Raw genomic sequence first — 26366 nt, 5'->3', positions numbered from 1 at the left:
CACTGATGTATTTTAAGAAAGTTTTTCAACTCTACCAACTTCTCGAACAATAGCTAACTTTTATTGATGTACCAGGCGCTATGCTCAGTGTGTCATACAGGTTATCTCACTTAACCCTCATGACAGTCCTAAGTATTAAAACTGGTATCATCCCAAATGTTGTAAATGAGGAAATTAAGGCATAGAGATATTCAGAAACTTAAGGAAGTCACAGAGTTAGGTAGCAAAGTGGTGACACCAGGATATGATAGTTGAGTCAATCTAAATGTTAACTGAAATCATTGCTGCAAGACGCCAGCCTTCACACACAAATGACTGTGAAGTTCCTAATAAGGAATGATAGATAATCCATGAACCTGGGGAAATTACCTTTCTTTAAAAATCCAATCTTTATTGTTTAAAATATTATATATGTCCTCCTTTTTCCCCCATTGACCCCTTCTTGCCCTCCCTCATCTCCTGCCCCAGGCCTTCACCACCCTATTGTCTGTGTCCATGGGTTATGCATATATGCATACAAGCTCTCTAGTTGATCTCTTCCCACCCACCCATCCCCCTCCACCTTCCCTCTGAGATTCCACAGTCTGTTCCATGCTTCTATGTCTCTGGACCGATTTTGTTCATCAATTTATTTGTGTTCATTAGATTCCACATATGAGTGAGATCATGTGATAGGAAATCACTTTTAATAGCTATGTCCATCACAGATCAAGGATGGAGAAGCCAGTTGGGAAGGGTAAACAATAAGATCTTTACTTTTAATGTCTCATCCTGACTCATCCCAGGCTAGAATAGTTAGTTCTTATGAAATGAGATCTTGCACTCAGGGTTGGTGAAGACCACATTTTTGCTATTAGGAATTTAGGATTATGTGATTCTATACTTGAACTCCTACTAACTTTCTGGATTTTATCAGGCACTGTGATCTATTCAAACATAATGTATGTGTCTGGTTGAAGATTAGAAAAGCTCAGTAAGAAGGAAACCAGTGGCACAGACTATGGCAGAGAAGGGTAAAAGTGTGTGGGTGTAGATGTCAAGTGGGAAGAAACCTGGAAGAAAATTACAGCAAAAAGCAAAGTGATTCATCAGTGATATCAGATGACAAGAGTGATCAGAATCTACAGATGGGGCACAATTCCAAATCTAGTTTGTTATCAGGAGAAAGTGATGCAAAGGGAATGCCTGAACAGGAACTCTTGAGTGACAAGATAATCAAATATAGTTTCTTTGATTTTGTTTTCTAGTGTCTGAAGATTACCCAAGATAGTCTAGTCTTCATCCTTTTTTTTTTGTCTTCATTCTTGAACACATGTTCAGTGTGGGGTCCTTAAAGACAAGTTCCATGCTTACAATAAATTCTTTCAAAGGCTGGAACTTCAAATGACCAGATGTACTATCATTTTTGTGGGTATTAAACAGATGAACTCTGAAACTCAAGGGAAACCTTGACTAAGATAATTTTAACTTTTGTCTATAATACAAGCAAGTTGCATAACCCATTAGGGTCAGTGAACTTATGAATATCAAATAGGTGAAACAAAACAGTCTGGTTGATGAGGGCAGCCCAGAGGCACATCTCTGCCCCTCCAAACACTCCACAAAATTATGCCAGTCTCTGCTCTAAAGATTCTATTGATCACGATCATCCTAAGGTCGGTCAACTTTTCCCTTGTTATAATACTAAAAAAATGAAATAAGAATAAATTTTAAGTACTATAAAATATATTAATACTAAAAAAGGTGACTAAGGAATACCACAAAATTGGAGAATCCTTTAGTATTCCTGTTATCATAGAAAGTGGACCTATCTTCTGAAAATGTATTCTAAGGACAAGTTCATGCAAATTAGTCCTAGAAATAATTAAGAACTACAATCCCTACTGTACCTATATCAAGTACAAAGGCAAGACCAGACTTAAAGATTATTTGTATCCTGAGGTTCTTTCTAAGTTTTTTACTCATTTTCTTCTCACTTGAGTTCACAAGAGATCTTGTGAATTGAAAGTCAGCCTTTTTAATTTTTAGTTGTTTTTATATTGGGACCAAGGAGTTCTATAAATGAAAAAACAAAACTGTTTCCATATCCAGATTTATATCAGGAACAAAAATTTACTAAAATATGTTTTATGTGCAATATTTTTAACTTTTCTAAAGAGCATTTCCTTATGGTTTGCTATTTAATCCTAGAATAAGGGGGTCTATTTGTGAATATTTTAGAAGTGGCACTCAAAAACTTACCAACAACTTGAATTAAAATGGATGAACCATAAAAATACTGTTTCCTGTTACAAAAATAAACAACAAAAAATTGTGAAATTACATTTTAGTAAGTGGCTGGATCTAGCACACGGAAAGGCTCACCCTGTAGAATAGGGACTAGAATTAGGTTGTGCCTATTGGTTGCCAGTGTCAGCTGGGAGTCCTGTGTGGATCATGATTCAGAAGACACTCTGGACTCACCTTGAAGAGTGCCCTGCTTGGCCACAATGTCTACTATGATCCTGGTGTCAGGGAGAAGGAGTAATAGGTTGGGTGTTTTTTATTGCTAATTTAGGTCCTAAAAAACATAAGATATTAGGGATTAATAAATCTGCATGGTACATGTATGGCAAAATAGGCTAATAAGTGCTGAAGTAACAAATATAACCCCAAATCTCTGTGACTAAGCCCATAAAGGTATGTTTGTCAGTCATGCAAAGTCTATACCATATTGAGCAGCCCTCGTCCATCTTGTAGCTGGACCACCTGAACATTGGCTTACAGGGTTGCTCTGGTCAAGGAAGGATAAGTAGGAAGATAGTAAAATCTTAAAAGGCCCTTCCAGACACTGACACACATCAATGACACCTTCCTCCCATGGGTCAGAATCCCATCACAAGTCCCCAACCTACAGAAACCCATGGATATTGGATGAGTGTTAACAGTCTCTGCCACAGTACATAAAGGCAACATATGAAACAGATTCTGGGCTTCTTCTATGACAGGGAAGCTAAGGTTATTCAATTAATCCAACTTGAAAACTGGTCATGAGCCAACAACTAGATATTGTCTAACTCGAGACCCTTACTCTTTTGCCCTAAGAGTTAATACAGTGTTAAAATCCAGGTTCCAGCAGAAAACAGAACCCAACACAGATGTTTCAAGAGATTTTAATGAAGAAACTATTTATGAAGTGTGTAGAGAGTTAAGGGAACCACCACTGGGTGATGAGGCACCCAGAAACCTGTAGTATCAGGAAGATGTTACCACCTATAGTTCATTCTTGAAAGTGAAAGAAGAAGAAACAGTGTCACCAGAGCTCAGGGACTAGGAGGAGGAGCAGCCACACAGAAGCTATAGTCCTAGAGGGATGCAGCCACTGCCAGAGACCATGAACAGAGCATAGATGGAATGGGGAAGAAATACCCTGACGCCCCTCTCTCTTCCAGCTTTCCAGTCTCCCATGGCCAAACAACAGAAGCTAGCTGACTTGGAGGCCAGGGTGAATTTGTCTATGATGGTCAGCCCACAGAGGCAGTGAGCAAAGCAAAAAAGGAGGAGTGTGTGTGTGTGTGTGTGTGTGTGTGTGCGTGTGTGTGTGTGTGTGTGTGTGTGTGTGGTGTGTGTAGGAGGGTGCAAGGGGGGGTCAGGGAAGTCTGCCAAACAGAAAATAACCCATTAATAGGCCATGGACAAGACAACTGAAATATGAAAATAAAAAGAGACAGCTTTTGGAGAAATAAGATTTATCAATTCCCATTTTAATGAGCTATATCCTTTTTACCATTCCAATGGGCTCAATTCCTAGGTTGGCTATGCAAGTAAAAGAACTATGACAATGGCAATCTATAGAAAGCACATGTATCCTAGCAAAAATATCAGCTAAAATGAATGCACTCATATCAAAAAGACTCTAGGGCCCTATCAAAAGGAGACCCACAAAGGAGTGGAGACCTCCTTACACCATCTATTTATTCATCTACTAAATCAGCAACTATCTTTTGATTATCGATTAAGTGCCAGGCACTCTACTAAGCAGTGAAAACACAAAGATGAACAAGACATATGTGGTCTCCTCTCCCTCATGGTGAATAACCTGTGCGAAAGGCTGAAGCAGAGTAAGCAAGGGTAGGGTGCTTCAGATGGATTTGGAAAGAAGGCCTGAACCAGGTCATTAAGTGCTTTGGAGTTCACAGTAGGAAGAGGTTATTTTACTTTAATTTCAATGGGAAGCCATTGAAGGTGTGAGGCCATGACTATCACTGCACTTAGAATAAAATTATCCATTGAGGATTCGAGACAATCAATCCATTCTTGCTGCTCTGCAAAGAGTGGACTGGAGGGAGGCATCAGTGGAGGCAGGAGTGCCAGTTAGAAGCTTTTTTCAGAGTCCATGTAAAAGAGGTCATGAAATGGACCAGGGTGGCAGCTGTAGAGATAGAAGTACATACATTCAAAGTATATTGTCAAGGAAGATTTGATTTGTTACCACTTGTTAAGATCAGAGTAAGACCAGCCTCCAACCTGGAAGAATCTTCATAAATCCATGAGTCTTACACATCCATAACTAGCATTATGGATGGTCTCTGGTCTCAATAATGAACCTTCGTAAATTCGCTGGATATATTAGTTTTCCAGGGCTGCTCTAACAAATTTCCACAAACCTGGTGGCTTAGAGCAACAGAAATTTCTTCTCTATGGTCTGGAGGCCAAAAGTGTAAAACCAAGGTCCATGGGGTTGGTTCCTTCTGGAAGATCTGAGGAAAGTTATTCCATGCCATTCTCCTAGCCTCTGGTGGCTGTGGGCAATCCTTGCATTCCCTGGCTTGTAAATACATCACTCTAATCTCTGCCTCTGTCTTCACATGGCCTGCTTCCCTGCATGTCTCTGTATCTCAAAGCTCCCTCTCCTTTCTCTTATAAGGACATTAGTCATTGGACTTAGGGCCCATTCTATATCCAGGATGATTTCTCCTCCAGATCCTTAACTTAATTACATCTGCAAAACCCTGTTTCCAGATAAGGTCACATTCACAGATACCAAAGATTAGGACTTGGACACATATGTTATGGGGTTACACAATTCCACCCACTACCCTGAGCTTTTGGTTTTCTATGTATAATGTGAGAATTACATCAAATAAAATCAGATTAAATAACGCTACTGAATACCATTTATTATTCAAAGTACTATATAAATGGTTATTATTAATATATAAACATTATTTTATCTATTTGAATGTCAGATTTAATAGTTAACATTATTTAATTATATGTTTTCTTACAAATAAAATTTTAAGAACAATACCAAAACGAGGTATATTTCACGTGTATTTATCTACTGAATGCTGTTAGCAATTGGCTATCTATATATATTAAACCCTAATATGCAAATAGACCAAACGGCAGAACAACCAAACAACCGAACAACCAGTTGCTATGATATGCACTGACCACCAGGGGGTGTGCTCAAAACATGGTGGGCATGAGCAGCAGGTGGCAGAGCATGGAACATGGTGGGCATTGGCCGCAGCGGGATGGTGGAGCAGGTGAGCGGGGGCGCCAAACCAAGGTGGGGCGATGGTCACTGTCATCGGGGCAAGCCTCTGGTGGTTACTGACACGGGGTTGGGGGCCTCAGTAGGAGAGGTGGGTGGGGGCATGGAGGATGGGCCAAGACCCGCCCCTGTGCCCACCGCAGCCTCGTGGCCCACAGTTCCTTTCAAGGTGCACGAATTCATGCACTGGGCCCCTAGTAAATAAATATACTTCTATATAAACAAATAAAAGATATGGAAAGGTGAGAGGAAGAAAGAGATAACAAGAGGGAGTAAGAGGCAGAGGAAGGAGGGGAAAGAGGAAGGAAGGGAGGAAGGAATAAAGGGGCGGGAGGATCCCTTTCTGTACTAATACCATTTTCCTTCTCTGTTCAAATGATCTAGACCTAAAGAAAGGAAGACCAGAGGCAAAATGTAAAAAGAAACAAGAAGCTAATTCTATGAAGCACTGAGCTTAGTGTTTTAAAGCTATTATTGCATGTAATATACTCCACAGCCCAGTGATGTTGACACCATTTCCTCCTCATTTAACACCTGAGCTTTACAGCGATTATATAACTTGCCCAAGGTCATGTGGCTGCCGAGAAAATGGCAAACCTGGGATATGGATCCAGGTTTGCCTGATAGCTGATCCATGGTGCCTGAAACCATTGTACCATATCACTGTGTTTTATTCCTATTTATCTTATGCATTCTTTCATTCATTCAGCAAACATTGGGTGCCTGTTACAGAGCAAAAAACACAAAGTTGAACAATGCAGAATGGGTCCCTATTATCTTTGGGCTTACTTTTTAGTGGGGGAAGTAGACAATAAGCCAATAAGAAATAATTTTCCATTTATACTATGGAGACAATGAAACTGGGTGCTGCGATAAAGCATGATAAAATATGATTAGACCAGCCCACTTTGACAGGAGGTTGAAGAAGGATCCTTAGGGAAGTGACCTTTGAGCGTCAACCTGAGAATAATAGGAAAAAACTAACTCTGAAGTTATAAGTGAAGACTATTCCAGGCAGAAGGGAGAGCAAATGCAAAAAATCTGAGGCAAAAGTGTGCTAGAAATGCCCGAAGCTAAGCAAGGAGGCCAATGAGGTTGGGAGAAAGTGACTAGGTGGAAGACATGAGGACAATGAAGGATGGGGCTGGGTCATGTAGTTCCTTGTAGATATGGCGATGATAGGGGCGAGGGGTTAGAATGGCTTTATTCTAAGTGCAACTCAAACTCATTAGAGGGATTTAGGCAGGGCAGTGACAGGACCCATGGATAATTTGCAGACATTGCTCTTGCCCCATCGTAGGGGACCAACTCTAAAGTAGAGAGATTCCAGGAGACCAGTCACAAGGCTGTTGCTTTCTTCCAAAAGAGAGAGTGTTGGCAGCTGGACTAAGTTGGTGGTGATAGGGAGGGAGAGAAGTCGATTGATCTGAGTATATATTCTTGATGGACTTAGATGTGATTAGCAAGGGAAAGAGAGGAATAAAAAATGATGGCTTGTGTGTGTGTGTGTGTGTGTGTGTGTGTGTGTGTTTTGGCTTGATTAACTGTGCAGTTGCTTCACATCAAGGAATTGAGTTTTACAGGGACTGGCCTTTGCTGTCATATCTCAGTGTGCTTCACCTCTCCATTCCTACCTCACACAGCGCTGAATCAATCCCTCTCCTGCCTCCACACCCCTTCCTCACAAGCCCCACACCTGCAACTGCATGTACACACACACACATTCGTTGTCCATGCCTGGCCATTTCTTACCCCCTATTTCTGGGACATGGAGATTTAGGCCCATGGAAATTCCTCCCTTATATTGGAATATTAGTTCTGGAAAGAACTGAGATTGCCATCTCCCTCATTTTACAAACAGGAAACTGAGAAAGACCCAGAGAGATAAATTTGCCTGTTCAAGGTCACACAGCTAATTAGTGTTTAAATCAAGAAGAGAACATAAAAGTCTCTTGATTCCCAATCAAATTCTCTTTCCTCTAATCCAGGCTGTCTTCTAAAATTCCTGTGCCTATATGGTCTCACTTGTGTGTTCGCTCTATACCTCTTTTGCCTCCTAGTTAAGGTCAGAGACTGTGTCATCCCTTGGCATCACACACAGTGCTGACTCTATTACTCAAGGCTATTCAATACACTTAGGGGTTGGCTGATTGATTATGCTTTGTCCCACATTTGCATACCTAACTTCTCATGTTTTTAAGTCTACAATCTGAATTTGCATAGCAGTCAGGTACATCCCGTTCTGGTCTGCTCTTTTTATATCTTTCTTATTGTCAAATGCTGTTACTGTATCTGGTCAAGCTAGCAGAAAGGAAATGGCAGTCTCTGTATTCTTTGGTTTCTATTACCATCTCTGCACAACAGGACGAGCCTAGAGTCCTAGATTCTGTCTACGTGCTGCTAAATCCGGGACATCTCATTAGTGATCGATGATCTAATCCTTTTAATATGCCTTCCCAGAAGCCTTCCGTATTACACACTGTCCCTCAGGTCGGAGGTGGGGATGTAGTAGGTGAGGGGAGTGAAGAAATCTATTAAATTCTCTGAAAAAAATATTTTGGGTTTAGAAACAAGTGAGCCCTGGTTGTGTAGAAATGTGTGCACTGGCATTTCAGGAACACAACCAGAATCTGTGCTCTTTTCTCTCTTGCTGATGTAAAAAACTTGTGCTTTTCATCAGCTCCATCTGACAGCTGAGTGCACTGCCTTTGCCTTGTTCCCTATCCACACTTGAACAGCTCATATGCTACCCCTGGGCTTCCAAGTGGAACCAAGAGAAGAAGCACTGCTCACCTGATTTGTCCCAGTTCAATTCCAACTGCCAGCCTCAGTCTAGACAACCCATGGCTCCCCTGGAAACCAAGACTTTAGGTTCATCTCTAATCTCTTTTTGTTGCTGCTCTTCCATATTCCCTGGATATTACTGATCTATAAATGGCCTGTAACAAATGACCATTCACACACAATTCACCCCAAAGATATTTTCAGAATTAGTTTATTAACCAGCTAGTGATGTTAATAACTAGGTTCATACGGCTGTATGGCGTAGGGTGAAGAGACCTGACATAGGAGTCAGGCAGACTTGATATTGGGCAAAAAGCTTAGCCTTTCCAAGCCTCAGTTTCCTCATCCATTATTTAGGGATTAAAACTATCTCTAGATAGGGTATTGTGAGAATGCAAGGATTTAATGCACATGAACCTTTTAGCATAGTCCTGGCATATAGTAGGGGCTGCACTTAGCATTACCAGTGTTGTTGTTTAAAAAACAATACAATGTTGCCCTGGCTGGTTTGGCTCATTCTGCAGACTGAAGGGTCCCAGGTTCGATTCCAGTCAGGGGCACATGCCCAGGTTGCGGGCTCGATCCCCAGTGGGGGACGTGCAGGAGGCAGCCAGTTCTGTTGTTCTCTTTCATAATTGATGTTTCTGTCTCTCTCTCCTTCTCCCTTCCTCTCTGAAATCAATACAATTTTTTAAAAAAAAAACAACAACTATACAATGTTTCTAAAAGTTATACTAGTGAAGGACAGAATAAAAACAAGGGTTCCTTCAGTGACTTTCTGATTTATCTGAGGAAACAAAAGAAACTCTGGGAAAAGTTGGAAACTGTGTGAATGCTTCTCCCTACCCCCCACCCCTGTGGGTAGCATGACCCATTGGAAAGGCTAATTGAGTAGCAACCTCAGATAACTTCAGGGATGATAAGTTTCATGAGCATTATCTGGAAACTTTATCTTGCCAACAAAAATAAGCAGGGTCTCTCACAAAAGGAGTTTAAAATCTGGTCACTAGGCAGTGTTTTGAACAGCAAATACAGATGGACAGTAATATTTACGGTCAATTTATCAGAATCAGGTATCAGATGACCTCTGACACTAGCCATCGCTTACTAAAGAGCTAATTAGCTGTAAAAATGAGGTGACAAGCCAATTGTATCAGCACAAAGGACGAATTTGTCATGTGGGATTTCGCTGGTAGTAAGGCCTGCCATTAGGGCTTCTGGGTGGCTGCTTTGCCTACAAAAGAAGCTAACTTTCCCTGAGGGCTAGGAGGAGGTGGAAGCGGAATGCTCACATAGAGTTAGGGTGTGACACAAACAGTAGCCTCATGCACCCAGAGGTGCAAGGCCTCCTCCTCTGGCAGGAGAGAGAATGCTCCTCCTCAGGACTGTATTTAATAACTGCTAGAAACACTAGCTTGAGTATTAAGAAAAAAATGTTATAACTCACTAAGTTTTCCCTTTTGCTTTGGCCAGCAGAACTAAATTTTGCTTCCCACAATGCATAGTTGTTTTTTTTCCCTGATTTTTAAATGTATGTGGTAACTGAGATGGTGCAAATTGTAGGGGGTAATCATCTATAACTCCTGCATTCTTAAGTAATCAATGTTAACATTTTGGTGTGGCTCTTTCTTACAGTACTTTAATGAACAGTAATATGATTTAAACCATTTTATGGTATCTCATCACATGGCCATATCACAATTTATATAATCCAGGTGTTTCTGACTTCCTTTAATGCTGAAATGACCATTATTTAATTCCCCAACTTGCCATGTAGGATATTCAGATTTCCTTACTCAGGAGTATCTGGGAATTCCCAAGGATGCCTACCTGTTCCTAAAAAAAGTCCTGTCTTTGTGGTCATAGCCCATGACCACACTCCTATCAGGCTCCTAACCATGGTTCTCTGTTCCAGCACAGACCATCATTCAAAGATACCTGGGCCCCTTATTCCTTTAAAGTAGCATAGCCACCACAAGTCAGGCTTAGAGGAGAGGATCAAGGCTGAGTGAAGAAGACATGCTCCTTTATACCTCCGTCCTCACAGTGAACACAGTCCCCTCCTTTAACTTTCTGACCTCCAGCTAAACTCAGGCGGTAATGCTACACAGAATTTTAATGAAAGCTTATGGTTAATAAGGGCTCAGTAAATATCACATGATCTCATTCATTTGTGGAATATAATGAACAACATAAACTGATGAACAAATATAGATCCAGAGACAGAGAAGCATCAATCAGACCGTCAAACTTCAGAGGGAAGGCGGGGGGTGGGGGGGGGTCAACCAATGGACTTGTATGCATGCATATAAGCATAACCAATGGACACAGACACTAGTGGGGTGAGGGCATGTGCTGGGGTGGCCAGGGAGAGGTCAATGGGGGAAAAGGAGACATATGTACTACTATGTGTTGTTTTCCCTCCCCCCTTCCAAGACGCCCTAGTTTCTTTCCAAGAATGACTGAGAGTGACAACCCATGTTTTTTGAGAGAAAACTCCCATCTTCACTCAGAAGATTTGGCCTGGCATTCATGGCCCATCCAAGATGAGTTAGCCAAACATTTCCCAAAGTTGGGATTATGTGTGTTAGGTAGCACTGAGCCAAAGTCAAGCCAACTATTCCACATTTTTCTCCAGAAGTCAATGTACAAGTCCCTCCTTGTTTGGTCTGGTCTCACCATCTCATGACACCAAATATTTAGAGAAAATACACATACCCATCTCTTAAGAACTGCGAAAGTTGTGAAGCACCAACCAAATGAAATTTACATTAGAGTAAAAACTATTCCACTAATTTGGAAACTCACTACCTGCTAAAGATTCCCCCAATTTATAGAACTAAAATATTTTTTAATATATTTTATTGATTTTTTACAGAGAGGAAGGGAGAAGGATAGTTAGAAACATCGATGAGAGAGAAACATCGATCAGCTGCCTCTTGCGCATCCCTTACAGGGGATGTACCCGCAACCAAGGTACATGCCCTTGACCCGAATCAAACCTTAGACCCTTGAGTCTGCAGGCTGAAGCTCTATCCACTGAGCCAAACTGGTTAGGGCTAGAGCTAAAATATTTAACATCTCAGTTTGAAGAATCTGCATGGTACATGGTAACTTCACAGCTTTTTCTGAGGACAAGGGGAAAATGTTATATCTACATGTGATGCCTCTACTTCTAAACAACAACTGTTAGCAACAATTGAATGGCACTTCTGCAGCACTAAAAACACTGAAAGACCTTATGAGAGCAGATGTACCCACTGCCCAGTAGAATCTATATATATAAAAGGCTAAGCAACCGTCCAACTATCCGACCTTCCACATGGCTGCTACATATGATGCACACTGACCATCAGGGGGCAGATGCTCAATGCAGGAGCTGCCAAGCTGCAGTGACTTGGCAGCGGTGGTTCTCAGGTGACGCACCCAGAAACCAGAGAGGAAGGAGCCCGATTCCCCGTGGGGTCGCACGATTCCACCTTAGGTCATGGGTTATGTTGTTGCTGGAGCACTGTTGGCCCTGAATCTGGTTTACTGCACACTTGCCCTGTACGACAGCAACTTTGCGGAGTGCCCTCTAGCACTCCAGGACCCCTTGGGGGATGTCGGAGAGCTGGCTTTGGTCCAATCCCCACAGGCCAGGCTGAAGGACCCCACCTGCTGGAGGGACCTTGCTCACTTCGCAGATGCCCTTCGAGCCATGGTGCTGGTGCAGCCGGCCAGGGAGGAACCATGGGAGGTTGGCTCCAGTACGTATCTGGCCCATCTCACCCAGTCCCACCATGCCGACCACCTTCTAATTAATTTCCTTTCAATGTGCACGAATCTGTGCACCGGGCCACTAGTAAAGATATAACAGGGCAAACGTTGGGCAGTTTGATTGCACTTATTACAAAATATTTGGGGTTCTTAGGCTGTGACACAAACCCATTGCATGAGCAACATCCATCTGGACCCCTCTAAATGGCCCCATGGGACTTGGGGGTCAAGGGGAACTAACAAGAACATGAAACCCATGCTACTTGCTTGCTGTAGCAGTAAAGTCTTTTGTCTCTAAACCAGTAGTCTCACGTCTCCTCCAACATCCCATGAAACTATGGCAGGCTAACACATTAGCTTGTACATAGAACAAAATCTTAGACATTTCATAGTTCTTAACATTATTCTACCCTCAAAGTCAGTAATTCCACTTGTGAGAATCCTGCCGTCAGCACAGCATGATTTTTATTTTCCTATACTTCTTCCTCCCCACCGCAGTCCCAGTGAGTCAGTCAGGGGTAACTGAGAGTAGGAGGCTGACGACTGGTTTCATCTCCTGGAACTATGCAGAGCAGAAGTGCTGGTTCCATCAAAATGCCACCGTTATGTCTTGCAGCCTTGGCCCCAGCTGGGACCTGTGCTCTAAGGGGGCATCTCAGGAGCCGCTCTTCCATGCTTCAGTGGAAATGTCAGAACACATGCTTGGTTTATGTGCCAGAGAATATTACCTTGAACTGAAAAACCAATAGTCCAGAAACATGGAGGGTGGAGGGTGAAAACTGAAGTGGCTAACTGAAAATTAATAAAATTGTGTGTGTGTGTGTGTGTGTGTGTATCTATATATCTTCTAGCAGAATATAAAGTTAATCCAGACAGCATAGGAGGAAGAATGAAAAATCTAACCAAAAACAATTCATTTTATCCTTATCCTCTCTTTTTTATATATATTTTATTGATTTTTTACAGAGAGGAAGGGAGAGGGACAGAGAGTTAGAAACATCGATGAGAGAGAAACATCAATCAGCTGCCTCCTGCACGCCCCCTACTGGGGATGTGCCCACAACCAAGGTACATGCCCTTGACTGGAATCAAACCTGGGACCCTTCAGTCCGCAGGCCAATGCTCTATCCGCTGAGCCAAACCAGGCAGGGCCTTATCCTCTCTTAATACTATTGAAAACAAGTTCTTTTATGGTCACAATCAGGATAGAAACATAGATTTTACATATTACATTACCCATCAGAATAATAGCCATCACTGAAATAAGACCAAAAATGGTTCAAGAGGCACAGGCAATACAGAAAGGCAAATGAAAATACGCTTGAGTCTCAGAAGAAAACAACAATAAAAAACAACTCCAGTAATTAATCCTCAGAGCTACCCACAGCATGTGAAACAGAACCACCTCAGAACATCTTGCTGCACAACAGCACAACCACTAGTTTTGCTGCACATTCCAGATACCATCTTGTTATTCTCATTGAATTTCCCCCAAAAATCATGTGGCTTGTGGCCAAGAACCATTCGGGGAAACTGGGAACTCCAGAATGACTATTGGTGGCTATTACTTATATTACCAAAGAATTTGATTCAAATAAGTATTCTCCACAGGTTTTCTTTAAATAGCAGAAATCCAATGTGCCTAAATGTTTACGATCCTGTACGCCCCCAGGCTCACAGGCAGGGAATATAAGGAGCTGACGAAAAGATTAGTTGAAATTGAAGTGGAAGCACTTCTGAAATTATAATTATGAAAAGGTAATTACATTAAATTGACTCAATGTTTTGGAAATATGCCAAATAATTAAAAATAAATAATGCCTTTTACCTTCTCCCTCAATATCTGTTAGCCAAAACGGCAAAGACATGACTACTGCTGAAGAGCCTGGTAACTCAGACTCACAGAGTTAACCTCAAGCTCATCTAATCAATTGGCTCATTTTAGAATCTCAAGTCCAGAAAGTTTAAGTGATTTGTCACAGGTAACCAGACTTAAAGACCATTTTTTCATAGTATTTATTTATTCTTATTCAAATTACCTGATAAATAATGTGCTTGTTGAAGAATATTTAGAAAACGTATAAAAGCACAAATAAAGCAAAATTATGGATAATTCATGTACTCCAAAGTTAGTGACTATTAACATGTTAATAATTTCCTTATGCATTATTTAATTTAAATTATTTATTGTTTAGAGTATTACATATGTCTCCTTTTCCCCCATTGACCTCTCCCCAGCCGCTCCCACCCCCAGCATATGCCCTCACCCTTATGCATTTTTTTATAAAATTAGAATCATGCTGTAGATATTGTCTTGTAACCTGCTTTTGTTCTCAAATAATAATGTAGTACAAACTTTTCCACTGCATTGAATATTATTTTACATACTAGAGGCTTGATGCATGAAATTCGTGCAAGGGACTTGGCCCTCGCCGCCGCGTCGGCTGCCTCTGCCTCAGCCCCCGCTCGCTGCGGCTTCATCCAGAAGGAGGTCCGGAAGGATGTCCAGTCTAATTAGCATATTACACTTTTATTATTATAGATAATTCTTAAAAACTACATAGTATTTCAGAATGTAAATATATAATCAATAATTTAACTAGTCCCCTATTGTGGCACTATTTTCAATATTTTATTACTAGAAGCATTGTTTTCATGAGACAGAAATTTCTATGCACATTCCCATTTCTTTGAAATACATATTGAAAGTGAAATTGTTGGTTTAAGTGGTAAAAGGCTTTAAACTGCCAAGTCCAGAAAGTTGTATAAATATTAATTTCTGCCACACTCCCATCAACAATAGTCATCACTATTTTTGAAACTCGTTCCTAATTGATAAGCAAAACTAATGGTAGCTTGCTGATTTGCTTTATTTAATTACTGGAGCTTGATTTTATTTTCTTTAAGTTTATTAGCCATTTGATTTTTATATATTTTAAATTTTCCAAAGCCCATTATGTTTTCCAACTTATTGTTTGTGCAAGGAATTAGGATTTTGTTCCAAGGTTGTTTTTATTTTTTTGTTTTTACTGCTGTATACTATAGCTTCTCTAATAACTAACGCATGAGTGATACCTTTATAATGAAAAAGTTAAGCATTGGACATATGTATTGTTAGTGGCAAAGCAGGGCCTAGGAACCAGAACTTGTAATTCCAAGAACAGTGTCTTAATTCCTTAATGATGGCCCCAAAAGCTTCCAACAAGGCAATTAGTTTTGCTTTTATTTGTTAGAGAAACTGTAGTAACACAGAATTAACCACTGCTTAGATCTTCTCTGCCCTCCAAAAAATACAAAAATCTATATGCTAATAATTTATGTATCCCATTGCAAATGGAAGTTTCAGTGATCATTTTGCAAAATCATCTATTGTAGTCTTAAGGAGAAACTAAAACATCTTCATGGGTTTCCTCTCCTACAAACACAAGTTCAGAAAAAAAGTACCTCAACACCCCTGCAGTCACACATTATTTTGACCACTTCTGCCCATTCCTAAGCAAGGTCTGCTGTAACTAGAACTGTCCTTGGAAAATATATGGGTGGTGGGGCCGAAAGCCCACCTCAAAAAGAACCTTTGTGCCATTCAACAACATAAGTCTCTTTCACTCTCCTTTCCCCCTGGTTCTTCTAGTAGAAGCTTTCGTGGTATTTTACGATGTGACTCTTCCCTGTCATTCTGTATCTTGAATTAGTGAATAGGAAAGACGGGCTAAATAAATGTGGCTAGTCCTTAGATGAAAAGACTGAGGGGGGTGGGGAAGAAGAAGCTATTACCACTTAAAAACACAAACAAACCTCAAGTGAAACACTTTTAACCAGCAGCTTTTGTTCAAGTGGAAGCGTCTTTTTATCTTGTAGGGTGGAAGGATGCCATGCAGATGGTGGGCGAATTTAAAATAACAGCTCCTTTGGATAGGCCAGAAGACCTAGATAAAATTTTTAAAAGGATTAGATCTCTCTGTTTCAGACGCTCCTGACACTGTTGTCCCGCAGAACTGGAGTGCTCGTCTGAAAGGCTACACCTTGGATAGAAGTCCCCCCACGCTCAAACATGTTTCTCCTGAACTGCCTCAGCAGATAAAATTAAGGGGTCTGGAGGAAGAAGGGGTCGGGTCACCAACTTCATTCCCTTTCACAAGTTTTTATCCAGCTCCACCTCGCCTAGCCACGAATACCACTGAACACATGTGGTAGAAAGGCAGGAGTGAATTAAGTATCTCACAAAACACTTTATAACACATGAGAAATGCAATTGGGAAATTTTTCCTAGTAATTATTTTAAGGGCACACCTTATAATTTCATGACTTTTAAAAACAAAACAATGTTTAGAGGATTCTTGGAATTGACATTTTGTTCACTGTAGTCCTGCACCTCCATATAATCAAAATCCCTTCATTTCATGTAAAGCCTTCTTAAGCGAAAGGGGAAGTAGAGAATGGATATTATCATTCGAATGAAATTATTAGTTTTAGTTGGGAATGTTCATATAAACATGAAAAGTAAAGTGGAGAATTTAAACAATCTTCCCTAATATTCAAAGTGGGGAAAGGTCACTTGCAAATCAGATATTGTCTTGGATTTTCACAAGTAGATGTGGCCTTATTTGCTTCTCCAACACGGCTTCTAATGGGAGAAAACTGAATAGGTTGGCATATCTCTCACAAGGCATTGTAAGCCTGTCTCCGAAGTGTCTTCAATGAGGGACAAAGTGAAGAGGCAGTTTTTCCAAATGCAGGTGCATTCATCTAGGCAACAGCAGACAGAAGTAGGGAGCATTTGTTGTCTCAGCCTTCTTTCCCAAACTTGTTTTTGGGTTTTATGGCAAGAAAACGTGTGCTTTTCTCTTGCTGTTGGGCTTTCAGATGATTTTTCTACACAGAAAAGAAGCCTCTGGCATTTTTGACATTGCAACCAGCAGTTGCTTGGCTGCGCTATCAAAGCAGGCCCAGCAGATCCTCTTGAAAGGAGCATCCAAGACCCACCGCAGACACTGGCTGCACTAATGAACCAAGAGCACAGATCACTGGGCCCCAGCAAGCCAGCAGGGGGGACATAAACTCTCACAGACACGGGACCAGGCTTCAGCCATAAAGAACCAACTTGTCTTAGCAGGTGCTCTAAGCCCCAACATCTGCTGGCCATATAAAACAAAGTGGCTAGTGGACGATGTGAAAATGTAAATACACCAATTATTTTGTTACTCTTCCTGGCATTGGTCATGTCAGGGTTGAGTGCTTTTACTATGGTCTTTTTTTATATTAAGCAAAACTTAGATGTAAACTTTTTTAGCAAATAGTAGAATCAGATAAATTACTGCCCTAAGTTTATTTTAACATAATAATATCTAGAAATCATAGTATAGAATGTCTTACACCAGAGCATATATCAAAAACTAATTTTGGTGAAACCAATGGGATTCATCTCTCAGTGAAAGATTCAGAGAAATAAGCAAACCCCTTACACTGATCCAGGCAGCACTTGAAGGAAAACAAAATGACAAACGTTCGTGGCTCTTTGCATATAGAGAAGTCCAGTGCAACAGTTAAGGATTCAGGCTTTCAAGTCAGAAGGATCTGGGTTCAAATCTCTAATCAGTTGCTTACCAAGTACTTATCTACTCTGAGATTCAGTTTCTCTCTTATGTAACATGGGAATAAAAATACCTTCCTCACACAACTGTGGGCAGAATAAAACAGTATTGGTAAGCACTTAGAACAGACTCCAAAATAAAGTAAGCATTCATAAAATAGTACCTTATTATTGCTGTTATTACTACTGATAATTATTTTACTTATACCTTATTTTGTCAAAAATGGCCTATAAAAATAAATAAAACACAGAAAATCACATGTCAGTAAATAAAAAGAAAAAAGGGTTAAAAATAAGCGGTGTTTTGTTTTGTTTTGTTTTTTCACAAAAAAAGTCCATTTAGACTTTGTGGTTCAATCAGATTAAAATTTGTATTTCTTCTTCATGAACTACATATCAAATACACAGCAACTAAAACCAAGACACAACTTGGAAACACTAAAAGGACTCCTGAGAAAACTAAAAACTTAATTTTTTTTTAACTTCAGGTGACAGACTTTTGCTCTTGCTCCCATGAAAATTTCAGTTATCAGGAAACAGGCTATTATAAACTTTAGTGGCTGGGGCACAAGTACCAAGAAGCAGAATAATGTGGTCTCCATTGATTCTGGCCTAAAAGATCCATCCAAACTTCTCTTTCACCTTGCACTTGGGTTTTTCCACTCCCACCCCTTCACTGATCCATGCTTCTCAGGATATGTAACATTGCACTGTTATTTAGAAAGACCTCAAAAAATAAGATCCTATAGTAAATTTTTGTTTCGCAAGGAGAATCATTGGTTTATTGGCATTAGCTTGTATGCATATATGCATAACCTGTGGACACAGACAATAGGGTGGTGAGGGCCTGGGAGAGGGGTAGAATGGAAACGCACTGGAAGAGGTTAATGGGTTGGGGGGGGAAGGAGGACGTACGTAATATTTTCAACAATAAAAATTTATTTTAAAAAATTTTAATAAATAAAAATAAAAAGATCCTATAATAATTTTATTTTAGAAAGGATATACCATACCACTTTCAGTATCAGATCTTCAGGGGGTGAAGCATTTGGGCATGTAAATTTACTCAGCTACTTTTGAATATTAATTAATACACTACCTCCTCACATAATTATTTCTGCTATAAATTTTGCTACAGCAAGCTCTAGGATTAGCATTTTGAGGACTTGCTGTAGATGGCAGTTCAATCAGTAAACATAAACACTCTTGCCCTTCTGTTGAGATACACTTTAATTTGCAATGTTCAGAGTCTATGTTGGCTATGGTTCCCTGCAACCCTTTGTTGAGAAATATCCTGGGCCAGTGTGTAAGCTCAATGGGGAAGAATTCTGCAACCAACCAATAGCATCTATCATGGGCAGAGGAACTAGGAGGCGGGGGTATGATAGCAGGTATTTGCCTTTCTTGCTATATACCCTGGGCCTACAAACCACATATATCAACTTAAAGCCATAGAGTGTTGCTCAGGAGAATTTTAAATGCTAACCCAAGCCATGGACCCCTTGCCACTCTTTCAAGCTGTCATGCCCAGTGAAAATAATACAGGTGAATCCTGAGCTGGGGCTCAGCCAAAGGATTCAGTTGAAAATGCTGTTGACCACAGGAAGTCACCCTGGGAAGGCACCAGAAGATGGACGATGAAGGCAGGTTGAGAGGGGAAGTGGTTATTCCAATAGCTCTTACATGTGCTTTCTTTTATAGAGCCAAGAATATTTCCGAATATACTTTTGGTGAAGCAAAGAGAATATCTGATTCAGACTGATCACATAGAATTATAATTCAGACTGGTCATGTAGAATTAGTTCTGAAGAGCAATGTTTCCTTTTAAGCAAACATATCCCTCCCACCCACATCAATCTGGGCTAGCCTGAATGGGCAGTGCCTATAATCACAGCCAGTGGGTGTCACCACTTCCCCCTCCACTAGCCCACATCTTCACAGTAACTATGGAGACTAGTTCATGGCCTAGGTTCAGCCTGGCAGCCTTTCTGAATATCTCTAAGGGCCACAAAATGTTGTGGGCAAAATCCTCAGCCCCTTTGCCTGAGTTGCAGACTGTGTGTTTCTCCACATGGATATTTTTCTTTGTTGGAACTGGGTGGGAGACAGAGGGGTACCCAGGCAGATTTGAGATTAAAATGAAATCCTGTCATTTCAAAATGATCAATAAGGAAAAAACACTGCACCAATAGTTTTCATTTGTATTCTTCTTTAAATTCCTTCCTAAAAAAAAGCTAGAAGATGATTTATGGAAACATGAAGGGTCACATATTGGCTGATTCTGTTTACATCAAATATCCAGAATAAGTAAATCTAGTAGATGCTGGTGATTGGAGGGGTGACTGCCTAATGTGGTGCATGTCCTTTTGGGGGTGATGAAATGCTTTAGAACTTGATAGAAGTGACATATGTAAAACATTGTGAATGTACTAAATGTCACTAATTAAAATAAATGCACCCTTTAAAATGGTTAATTTTGTGTTATGTAAGTTTCACCTCAATTTTTAAAAGATAATTTGTTAGGAAATTTGGTAAAAATTGAATAGGAACTAGGTATTAAATGGCATTGTGTTTCAGAGGGAAGGTGAGGGGGTGATTAATATGCATGTATGCATAGCCCATGGACACAGACAATAGAGTGGGGAAGGCCTGGAAGGGGTGGATGTTGGGGGAAGGGATAGATGTGAGGGGGAGGGGGTCAATGGGAAAAAAACAAACAAAGGGGACATCTGTGATACTTTCAACAATAAAGATAAATTTTAAAAAATAATAATAACTGGCACTGTGGAATTATAAATTTTCTTAAATGTGATAATGGTATAATGCTACATAAAATCAGACTTTTAATTCTTTTTCCAAAGATGCATGTGGAGACAGGCAGCAAAAATGATGAAAACAGACAAGTGAGACTGCATCAAACTGAGAAGCTTCTGAACAGCAAAAGAAACAATCAACAGAAAAAAAGGCAACCTACAGAATGGGAAAAATTATTTGTCAACCATATATCTGTTGATAAATGAATATTAAAAATATATAAGAAACTCCTACAATTCAATAGCAAAAAATAAATAACCAGATTTTTTAAATGTGCGAAGGACTTGAATAGATATCTCTCCAAAGAAGATAAATAGCCAACAATTATATAAAAAGGTATTCAATATCATTAATTGTGAAGAAAATGAAAATTGAAACCACAATGAGATATCACCACACCTGTTGGATGGCTATTATAAAGAGAAAAAAGTAAGTGTTGGCAAGGATATGGAGAAATGGAGAAATTGGAACTGCTAGTGGGAATGTAAAATGGTGCAGCCACTATGGAAAACACTATGGAGCTTCCTAAAAAAATTAAAACTACAACTACTTATGACCCAGCAATTTCACTTCTGGGTATATTCAAAGACTTGAAATCAGGATTTCTGAATAATATCTGCACTCCAGTGTTCACTGCAACATTATTCACAATAGCCAATATATGAAAAAAACAACCCAATTGTCCATCCACAGATAAAGAAAATGCAATACACATACACACACACAATGAATATTATTCAATCTTTTAAAAAAAGAAGGAAATCCTGCCATAGGTGACAACATAGATAAACCTGAAGGACATTATGCTAAGTGAAACAGGCCTGTCACAGAAGGACAAATACCAGTACTGCATAATTGTACTTATAAGAGGTATCTAAAGTCGTCAAACTCACAGAAGCAGAAATTAGAATGGTGGTAATCACCACACTGCTGTCTGTGTCTATGAGTTTTTTTGGTGTCCATTTATTCATTTATTTTTTGCTTAATACCTTTGCCATTTTTACCAAGTCCCCCAACCTCCCTTCCCCTAACAGCTGTCAGTCTATTCTCCGTATTTATGAGTCTATTTCTATTTTGTTCATTTGTTTATTTTGTTCATTAGATTTTACATATAAGTGAAATCATATGGTACTTGTCTTTATCTGATTGGCTTATTTCATTTAGCATTAGGTCCATCCATGCTGTCACAAAAGGTAAGATTTCTTTATTTTTTATGGCCTTGTAGTATTCCATTGTGTAAATGTACCACAGCTGTTTTATCCACTAATCTACTGATGGGCACTTGGGCTGCTTCTAAATCTCAACTACTGTAAATAACACTGCAATGAACAAATATGCTGTATTATAGAATTGTACACCTGAAACCTATATAATTTTATTAACCATTGTCATCCCAATAAATTTAATTAATTTTAAGAAATGAAAGTTGCTACCCTATGCTGTATATTACATCCTTGTGACTTATTTTATAACTGGAAGTTTGTACTTTTTAATCCCCTTCCCCTTTTCTACCCAACACTTCCCCTTCTCCCCTTCAGCAGCCACCAGTTTGTTTTCTGTATAAAAAACATATATATATTGCCCTGGCCAGATGGCTCAGTTGGTTGGAGCATTGTCCCATACACCAAAAGGATTCTCAGTACATATGTGTGTTGTGGGTTTGATCAATTGGAAGGCAACCAACCAATTGATGTTTCTCTCTCTCTCTCCCTTCTCTCTAAAAACATATCCTCAGGTGAGGATTACTATATATATTTAGATTGTTGAATCTAAGTGGAAGCTATAGGTCTGTTTACTTTGACATTCTTTTAATTACGATTTTAATGGTTTTATTGAAGTATGATTAACATACAATAGACTGCACATGTTTAAAATGCACAATTTGTTACATTTTGACATAAACATATACCCATGAAACCCATGAAACCAACACCAAAATCAAGATAATGAGCACATCCATCATTCCCAATAGTTTCCTCAGTCTTTTTGTAATTTCTTCTTACCTCTTCCCACTCCTCTCTCTCTCTCTCTCTCTCTCTCTCTCATTTTCTATGAATCTAAATATTGGGGAAAATTTTTTTAATGTTTTCCTGAAATCCATAGTACAGTTCAATGCTCATATTAATCAATAAATTGATTAGTTGATTTATTAATGCAAACAATTTATTGAGCATATACTAGATTATATGTGCTGTGCTAGGTGCTCAGGATAGAATAATGAACAAAACAGATGCAATTTCTGTGCTCATAAAACTTGCAGCCCAAAAGGGAACCCATAAAAAATTAGGCAGCACAATGTGAGCTATGATGGGAAGATACAAGATGCTGAGGGAATGCACAGGCTGGGTTGGAAGAGTCAAGAAAACTTCCCAGATAGTGGAAGACAAAGACTGAGGCCTAAAGGACTTTATTCAGACTCAGCCATGTAGAGAAAGAAAGAATGTTCCAGGTAAAACCAGCCAAGTGAAGGCCTATACGTGAGATTCCAGATCAGAGGCTGTAAATCAAAATGCCCAGGAGCCAGACAAATAGCATAAATGAATGAAAATAGGAAGCAGCCCCTTTGAAAGGAGGCTATCCAGTATGGGAGCACTGCCACTCAGCTCCAGACAACAGAGAGCCATGCAGGAAGGAGAAAATCAGCAAGAGAGGTTACTCCCATTAGCCCATCTTCATATCCTATCTAATAAAAGACAAAAAGGGTAATTAACCATACCTCCGCTATGCTTCCCATTGGCTAATCAGTGAGATATGCAACTTAACTGCCAACAAAGATGGCGGCCGGCAGCAACCCAGCTGAAGCGAGCAGGAGGTTTGCTTGCTCCAGTGATGGAGGAAGCCAAGGTTCCCTGCCTGCCGTGGTCCGGCTCTGAGCTCCGAAAGCAACAGCTCCAAAAGCAACAAAGCTTCAATACTCCAGATACCTGCTTTCAGCCGGCCACAGCCTCAGAGCTGGAGCGAGCAGGACGGCAACAAAGTTTCAATTACAGAAGGTAAATAAATCCCAGAATAAAAAAAGAAAAAGAAAAAAAGGAGAGGCTGGAGCTTCAGTCGCCGGTCAGCCTGAAAACGGCCCTCAGCCCCTCACCCAGGCTGACCAGGCAGCCCAGTGGGGACCCCCACCCTGAAGGGGGTGTGACCAGCTGCAAACAGCCATCATCCCCTCATCCAGGCTGGCCAGGCACCCAAGTGGGACCCCCACCCTGATCTGGGACACCCTTCAGGGCAAACCAGCCGGCCCCCACCAGTGCACCAGGCCTCTATCCTATATAGCAAAAGGGTAATATGCAAACTGACCCTAACAGCAGAAGGACCGGGAATGACTGGTCACTATGACACACACTGACCACCAGGGGGCAGACGCTCAATGCAGGAGCTGCCCTCTGGTGGTCAGGGCGCTCTCACATGGGAGGAGCTCTGCTCAGCCACAAGCCAGGCTGATGGCTGCCAGTACAGTGGTGGTGGTGGGAGCCTCTCCTGCCTCCTCAGCAGCGCTAAGAATGTCCGACTGCAGCTTAGGCCTGCTCCCCGCTGGCAAGTAGACATCCCCCGAGGCTCCCGGGATGCCAGAGGGATGTCTGATTGCCATCTTAGGCCCAATCCCCCAGGGAGCGGGCCTAAGCCAGCAGGTGGTCATCCCCTGAGGGGTCCCAGACTGCGAGAGGGCACAGGCCGGGCTGAGGGACCCCCCTCCCCCCGAGTGCACAAATTTTTGTGCACCGGGCCTCTAGTCTATATATAAAAGCCTAAGCAACTGTTACGACAGAATGACCGAATGACCAGTCGCTATGCTGCGCACTGACCAACGGGGGGCAGACGCTCAATGCAGGAGCTGCCCCCTAGTGGTCAGTGCACTCCTACAGCCAACCTCCTGCGGCGGGCCAACCTCCTGCAGTCCCAATCAGCCCCTCCTAACCCCCTGGCCAGCCAACCTCCCGTGGTCCCTCCCCACCCCCCAGACTGGATGAGACAGTCCCAATCGGCCCCAATCACCAGCCAGGCCGAGGGACCCCACTTGTGTATGAATTTGTACACCGGGCCTCTAGTATTGATTTCAGAGAGGAAGGGAAAGGGAGAAAGAGATAAAAACATCAATGATGAGAGAGAATCATTGATCGGCTGTCTCCTACATGCCCCCTACTAGGGATCCAGCTGGCAACCCAGGCATATGCCCTTGACTGGAATCGAACCGGGATCCTTCAGTCCGAAGGCTGACACTCTATCCACTGAGACAAACCAGGTGGGACTAGCCTGTCTTCCTTTGAGGGTGTAGCCCCTTCCTAAAGGGGAGGAAGGTGGCAGCCAAAACTGTGTTCAAGGCATTAGGAAAACACCAGGGCTAGGGAAATAACCATGACCATGACCACTAGCCAGACGCAGATTAATATGTGTCCTCATGCCATCTAGGGCCTCCCACTGCACATATTTTTTGTTTGTTTTTCAAATACAGTTGGAGAGAGAGGTGCAGACACAGGATGATGGTTCCTAGAGCTGGAAAGCCTTAGTATTGTGAGTTAGACAGATTGTCATTCTAGAGCTACTTAAACAGAATCATGTAGCAAAATGATGAGAGGGCTCACTATTACATTTTGTTTTATTTTGCTTTTCTTGGCTGACCATAGCTAGATTGATGCTGACTCATATTGAAGACCTAAGGAAAAAGCTGCAACTTTCTTTTTCCCTTCTTTTTGCTATAGGGCAGACAGAGGTGGAGAAAGACAGGGGTGTATTTTAGAGAAAGAGAACACATCAGAAACATTCACATGAATATGGTGCTTGACCTTTTGGAAAGAAATAAGTCAGACTAAACAGTTATGAGTTACCCTTTTTCCAAGATTAGTGTTTTCAGTGGGGGATAAGGTTAAGGGATTTGGCAGATTGGAGAGCTGTCCAGTACTATGTTTAAGTGTTCATTCCGGGAGGTTTGAGGGGCTTCTGCAAAATCCACGACAGTCTCTTGCGCCCAGTGAGATGCAGGACGTCTATGCAGACCTGGAGTGCCCCCTTCACAGGGAGAGCCCTTGAAGAACCGTCTCCCTGTTCCTGTCTTGGAACACATCTCTAGGTGGTTATTTTATTCTATTCTGGGCCTGAGAAGAAGCCTGGCTGCTAATTCGCAGCTCTAGCCTTTGAAGTGCCATTGATATTCCAAACTCGGGGAGCCTCCCGCATCAGAATGGAATCTTCAACCGCCCAGGCCACACTACAAATAAACTTGCCCCAGCGAACCCGCTAGCGGGCCCTGCGCACCAACGCCAGCCGGCCTCTGAGAAAAGGGCTAGGGCAGCATAAGCTTTGCAAAGGAAAATAAAATCCTCAGCATGGAGCCTCAAACAAGAAAAACAGTGAGATATTTAAACCTGACCATTTCTTTTTAAAGACTTGGGTGTTCTTCAGAAAGGGAATTTCCCTCCCATCTCAGAAGGGTCCAAAGTGTTACTCATATTATTTACAGAGCTTTGAAGTGTGTCTCCAAAGTTTGAGTTCAGCTCTGAGGAATGCGAGGGTCAAATCATTTTCCCTTTCTGATGAAGGAAGGCTGTGAATTTAATACCACAATTTATTCAAAACAAGGAAATACACTGAGGCACTATGAATGCACAACAGCAGACGGCTGGAACTGTATCATACTCCAAAGATTTTATACGGTTTGGCCAACAGCGGTGATAGGTTTAATGAGCCTCTGGTTAAGCCATTCCTACCAGCCTCGGCACCTGTAAATGCAAGACTTTGCGTCTAATAATAGGAATTGACTTAATTTATTTTAAAAATGTTAGGAGTCATCGTTCTCTAAAAGTAAAATAATTAAAGATATATTCCTATAGTATGTGTATATTTTATGACAACTGGAGGTTAAATAGCACATCTGGGGCATCTGGC

The sequence above is a fragment of the Myotis lucifugus genome, unplaced genomic scaffold, assembly GCF_000147115.1.
Source record: "Myotis lucifugus unplaced genomic scaffold, Myoluc2.0 scaffold_12, whole genome shotgun sequence".
NCBI lineage: Eukaryota > Metazoa > Chordata > Mammalia > Chiroptera > Vespertilionidae > Myotis > Myotis lucifugus.
This window is presented reverse-complemented; position numbering follows the sequence as displayed.